This window comes from Tamandua tetradactyla, chromosome 20 (assembly GCF_023851605.1).
Source record: "Tamandua tetradactyla isolate mTamTet1 chromosome 20, mTamTet1.pri, whole genome shotgun sequence".
Classification (NCBI taxonomy): domain Eukaryota; kingdom Metazoa; phylum Chordata; class Mammalia; order Pilosa; family Myrmecophagidae; genus Tamandua; species Tamandua tetradactyla.
In genome coordinates this window covers 58,223,061-58,229,045 of record NC_135346.1, presented here as the reverse complement: position 1 = coordinate 58,229,045, position 5,985 = coordinate 58,223,061, and the positions used below count along the sequence as shown (strand labels likewise).

At 54.6% G+C, this 5,985-nt stretch overlaps 1 long non-coding RNA gene across 4 annotated transcripts; it reads left to right on the top strand.

Moving 5' to 3' along the window:
• The first annotated feature begins 735 nt into the window (after positions 1–735).
• Positions 736–5,530, top strand: LOC143664626 (uncharacterized). Of its 4 annotated transcripts, XR_013166554.1 has the most exons (4): positions 736–825; positions 1,701–1,842; positions 4,059–4,262; positions 5,016–5,530. It is a non-coding gene; the product is annotated as an uncharacterized LOC143664626 (long non-coding RNA). The 4 variants fall into 4 exon arrangements; XR_013166555.1 differs by lacking the exon at positions 4,059–4,262 and having other exon boundaries at positions 5,016–5,054; XR_013166553.1 differs by lacking the exons at positions 4,059–4,262; positions 5,016–5,530 and adding an exon at positions 2,879–3,210.
• Positions 5,531–5,985: the final 455 nt, after the last annotated feature.

Here is a 5,985-nt window from a genome sequence, read left to right as displayed (position 1 = left end):
TGCCCAAACCCACCCCTTCTGTGTGCCCACTTCTAATCTGCCCCTAACTTCGCCCTTGCACCCCCACCTCCCACCCCTGAGCCTTGTGAGATAGAGCCAGACAATACAAAGCAGAATTTAGTAATGTGCATGGAAAAAAAAAAAGATTATGAAAATGAAGAGTAAATAAATATGGATGTCGAGGACCTAATTCTGATAAGCGGATTTTCAAAATTAGCCATTTGCTAGAGTAGATTAAATGCATTTGATGTGGTGGGTGGAAGGAAGTCAATTAAGATGCTCAGCAAACCCGTTTCAGCCGATTCCAGGGAGGAGGCATCGCAGGCCCCTCTGCTTTGAGCTGGTTTGCCGGGATAAACGCTGAATGCCTTTTAAGAGCAGTAATTTGCTGTTGTCGTGCTGGTAAACAGGCCTCCTGGAAAGGGGCCACTCACTGCCTTCTGAACACAAGGCGGACCAGCAGGACAGGGAGGGGGCTGCTGGGGGAGGGGGCTGCTGGGGGAGGGGGCTGCTGGGGGGCGGGCTGCTGGGGGGGGCAGGCGAGCGGGGCCCGCTGGCTCCGGGCTGGGGTTGGGGGGGCACTCGCTGTCCGCTGGGACGCAGGCAAGCGCCAAGGACAAAAGAGCGACACCGGCCTCCCGTCACCTTCCCCTGCCATCCGCCCCTCCATCCAGTTCTCTGCGGTAAGAATTCTCATTCCAGAATACGCTGCAGCCCCTTCCATGGCAACCGTGGCACCCCTCCCTGACTGCCTCTGCCGCCTTCTCCAGGCAGCCCAACCCTTCCCAAAGACGGTGTGGGCTCCCCTTGGGCAGGTGACAGGCGGCATTCACCACTTCCAACCCCAAGCCCACCCGGAAGGAGGGGGGTCAGAACCCCAAAACGACCAAGCCCTGGCCTTCCCGGGAATGCCACATTCAGGGGCTTTGGAGCCCTGCAAAGCCCTGGCTGTATTTTAGGTTTGGGGAAACAAAGGGAAGACAGATTATGCTTTACTGCTGGCTTGTGGCTGAGGGGCAGAGAAAAGGCAGTGATTTAAACACATCCTGACACAGCCGTGCATCTTCAAATGGGGTCCCAGTGCCCAGATTTGGCAATGACCTTAAAATGTTTCCAGGCTGCTCCTTAAAGGAGCTGAGGGCCCCAGGTCACCATGTGATCCTAATGCCTGAGCTGGGACGGGGGTCACAGGGTAAGGGCATAGAGGGCACTCACCTAGCACTAACCTGGGCCCAGGTACTCTACTTAACTGCCAGGTTTAAATCTCCCAGCTGGTGTGAGCTTCCCATCACACCTAGAATAAACCCCACAGGCCTGGCATACCTGCCTTCTGCTGACCTCACTCACCTCACCCCCTACCCCCACAGCTCCTCCCACACGATGCTCCTGCCTCCTTAGCCAGCTTTCCGTTCTCTTAGCACCCTATCCCCACCCCCACCCCCTTCCTGCCCCAGGACCTTTGCATTTGCTGTTCTCTCTGCCTGGGTTGCTCTGCCGCTGTTTATACCAGGCCAGCAACTTGGCATTCAGCTTCCCAGAGAGGCAGCCCCACCCCACCCCCACCTCCCAGCCATCTCTCTCTCTCTATCACCACCACCCCCTTTAATTGACTTCACAGCAATTATCACCGCTTTCAGTCACCTTGTTTCACTGACTTGTTTGTGAGTTGATCCTCTGCCTCCTCACTCCGGTGAGAACAGGAACCTCGCCTGTCCAGAGCAGCTGTGTCCCAGCACCAAGAACGGCGCCCAGCACCCAATTGGCACTTAATCAATATCTGTCGGAAGAATGAATAAAGGAAGAAATCAAGGGACAGACGATGTGTGAAACAACTCACCCAAGGTCTGGCAGCTGGGTGGGGCCGGGCCTGGCACTCTCATGGGTCTGGCTGGAGATTCTTTCCCAACCCTGGCGAATCCCACCAGCTGGAATGGAGGGGGTGAGGGTGGAGGTGCAAGCTGGGGACAGGCACCTGCCTGTGGCAGCTCCTGTCTGAGCTGAGTTCGGGGAGCTGTAAGGCAAGGTGCCATCTGTGCCCTTGGATGCAGGATCTGGAAGAAGCTGACCCAGGGAAGGAGGCCCTCCTTTCGGGTCTCCCAGTAGCCGAGGCAGGGATGTAAAGCTCCACGGCTTGTAGATGGCAAAGATGGCACTCGAACCCCAACAGGCTGATGGCCGCGGAGTGGGCAGTCAGGGGAAATTTTGTCCTCAGAACCATGACATCTCAGTCCAAGAAAGTGATTCTTAAACATTTCAGGCAAGAGAACTCTCTGGAATTGCCATTTAAAATGTCAATCTTGTGGCCCTGTCCCAGTGACTCTCTGTGGCACTGAGGGGTGGGGGCAGGTGGTGGTACATCTAACGAGCGCCCCAGGGGACTGGGATGCGGGAGCTACAGGGACCCAAGCACTGTTTTCCGGGCTGGGGGAGCAGTGCATCCAACAGCGTCCCCTCTGAAACTGTCACCCCCCTCACCTTGGTCTCCAACCCACCCCCTCCTCTGTCTTCTCAAAAGTGAGGTGAGAAGGATTCAATCAATGCCAGTCGCTGGCTTTTCTGCTGTCAATCGATGAAATCTGAAAGTCTCCCGCCGGAGCGTCCCGGGAGCTGGGGGGAGTGGGACAGGGGGAGGAAGGAGAGGTGCCTGGTCGAATTCTTCCTGAGATCCTGCCCCTGGCCTGGACCACTGGGTGGCCAGTGTCAAGGGAGAAGAGTGGCTTTGAAAAGAACCGGCGGAGACTTGGGTTCCATGGAAAAGGCTCCCTTTCCACGAGGCCCTCAGGAGACAGTGTGCTGACCCCAATGCCACTGCCAGATCTCCTCCTGGGAAGGGAGATCCAGAGCACTCTGGCCACCCTCTTCTGCCCTGTTCCATCAGACGGTGGTTGCAAACTCGGGAAACAGCCAGGTCCCTTCAGAACCCGGCCTGAGGAACCCAACAGCTGAGCGAGCCAGGCTTTCCCACACAAGACAAGACCCCAAGAAATGATGCTTTCCCAGGAGTGAGGTTCACAAGCCATATCCGAAGGCTGTTCCTACAGAAGGTGTCCGGAATGAGCAGGGAAACTGTGGCCGTTTCTGTCCCGCCTCATCTAGATGTGTAAATGCTTGGTCTATTTGCTGATATAACCGATCTCACTGTATGATAGTCACGTATCTCACAAGGATGGGGCTGGGGTGGCCAGAGGAGCAGGTTTGGAAATAAATATAGTGACCATTTATTGAGCAACAGCTTCAATCCAGGTGCCTACTAAGATACAAGAGCAGTCTTATCTGCGGGCAGTTCCAAGTGTCAAGTACCAGAGGTGCTGCCAGCTCGCAGATAAGAAAACGAAGGTCAGAGAAGCCCACATGCCCCCAGAGCCCAGCCTCCCTCCCTCCTGGAGGATGCACAGTCATGGAACCTGTGCAAAATGGAGATGACAGCTGCCGGGACCTGCCCCATCTCAGGGAGCCTGCCTTCATATTGTTAAATATGTTGACTGTCACCCTGGGTTTCAGGGGAAAGGATATGACACAGATCTGGTATGAAGTCCCCACTAAGCTATAGAACCCTCTGTCTCTGATGAGGCTACCTGGTTCAGAGGAAAGATCCAGAACAGAGCTGTAGGCCATCAAAGATTCAGCTCTGCCCATCCTTCTAAGCCTCCGTTTCCTCACTGACCATAAACAACCCCAAAGAATGACGCCTCCTGCCTACCTCACAGAGCTGACAGTGATGGGAACCTCTAGGTGCCTACTGGGTGGGTGGGAGGGGTACGGGGGGGGGGGGAGTGGAGAGGGCCCTGCAGGATGCTTTGCAGTGTGAGAGCTCAGAGACTCCCAGGCTGTGGCTCCCACCAGCTCCCGCCCCCACCCAAGCCCTTTCTTTCCTGAGGACCTAGGAGCTTAAAATGAGTCTTCATTCTGAACCACCGCAAAAAAAAAAAAAAAAAAAAAAAAAAAAAAAAATCATTAGAACTTTTCTCATCAGGGACTTGTCTTCAGCCATATTTGCCAAACCCCCCATGCCGGGGTCTACCTTCCGTTATTTGCCTTTTGCTTTTTCTCTGTCCCAGCCAGCTTTCCTCGGAGTCCAGTTGCCCAGTTTGCGGGAAGCCTCCCGCTTGCGGCTCTGGCTGCATGTAAGCAGCGCCCACAATCCCGCACCCGGTGCCTCCCGCCTCGGGGAGCCGCGGCAGGACGGAGGAGACAGAGGGGGAGGATGGAAGGAGAGATAGGAGAGAAAGAGAGGGGGACGTTGATTGCCGAGATAAACAAATGTGAGGCCAATGACCCGTGGCAACCTCGCGCCTCCCCCCCTTTCCACCCCCCACCCCCGCCCCAAGGAAGAGAGATGGCTGGAAAAATGCAAAACCCAACCACATGATGGGGGAAGTTGGGACCCTGCTGGGTATTTGTTGTCACCAACCCCCACCCCAACTCTGGGGGAGGGGAGAGAGGGAGGGAGCAGGAGAAAATTCCAGCACCTAACAGGTGAGGTTGGCAGAAGGGGTCTGTGAAGCCAAAACTATGAAAACAGTTAGGAGGGAGGGGTGTGTGGCTGGGAAAGAGGAGAGAGAAAGCTGGTGCTGCTACCTCAGTCCTGTCTGCCCCTTGCCCCACTCCCGCGGTGCCCGCTGGGTAATAAGGGCTGGGGCAGCTTCTAGACACAAAGAGGTCCCTCCTGCACGAACACCTTTTTGTCCGTGAGCAGGCGATGATAGATAGAGAAACCAGCTCAGAGAAGGTGGTAAGTAGCCCAGGGTCACTGGGAAAATTAATATCATAATTGAGAATAACAACTAGGCTTCCTATTTGCCAGATAAAATAGTACCAAGGATGTGCCGAAAAAGCCAGAAAAAGGGATTTTGAAATCATTTTTTATTCCTCTGCAGATGCAGTTGGTGTTGGGTTTTTTCCCTCCTCTCCCCCAGGGATGGTGTAGCTGCCACTGTTTTTTTTTTTTTCTCCCTGTCCTTTGGTGCCTGAGATCCTCTGTCTCCCCCAGGGTTGCATTTCCTCCCTCTTTCCAGGGCACCGAAGTGCTCCTTCCACCAGCTTCCCCAGTGGCACACTGACCCACCACCAGCGCTCCCCTTACCGGGAGTCCCCAGGACTGCAGCAAAGGGAGTGAAGAAAACACAGCCTTTTAGCAGCATGAGGCAGAAGTTCAAATCCCAGCTCTGTCCATTCCTGGGCCCTTAAGCAAAGAACTTAAACCTTTGAACCTCAGTCTTTCTTCTCTGCAAAATGGGGCGCTCTGAAAGGTCATTACAAAGATCAAATGCCACTAACATGCCGGCAGTGTCCCTGCCCCAGCTGGGGTGACATGGAGCACAGCCATCCCAGCACTGCCGGAAACGACGTCATCGCATGCAACAGATAAACTGCACGAGTGTTCAGGGCAATTTATGGGAGAACTTTCAAGAGCTATGAAATTAATTGGAGGGTGTTAACTGTAGAAATAAAGTACCAGAAGAACATTACCTCTAAAGAATTAGAACAAAGCAATTAGCGAGGAAGATAATGGTCTAGAGAAGGAGTAAGACACAGGCAAATAAATGGAGCTTGAGACCCAGGTAGGGGCAGCCCATCCATCTAGGAGCCCGCTGTGGGGGAAAGAGGGCGGGGTGCTTGTGGAGCTTGGGTGGGGGGAGCTGAGCTTGGAGCCCAGAAGAGGTAGAGCCGGCAGGGGTGGAGCCTAAGGGCCTCATTAACCCTTTGAGGTCCCCATGAGTACAACCCTCTCCCCTTGGGGTTTCTTCCACCAGGCCCACATAATCAACACCAGGTCCCCAGACAACTCCCAACAGGCGAGTGCTGAGTGGGGACGCTAGATGTGGAGTCTCGACTCCGCTCTGCCCTTTACAGGCTGTGTATGAACTTCGGCCCATCAGTGAAGTAGACTGGAGGCAATGAACTCTAAGCTCCTTTCTAGATTATCAAGGTGTACAAGCACTCTGGAATATCAGGATGGGGTATTAGGGCAGGTGGGATGGGGGA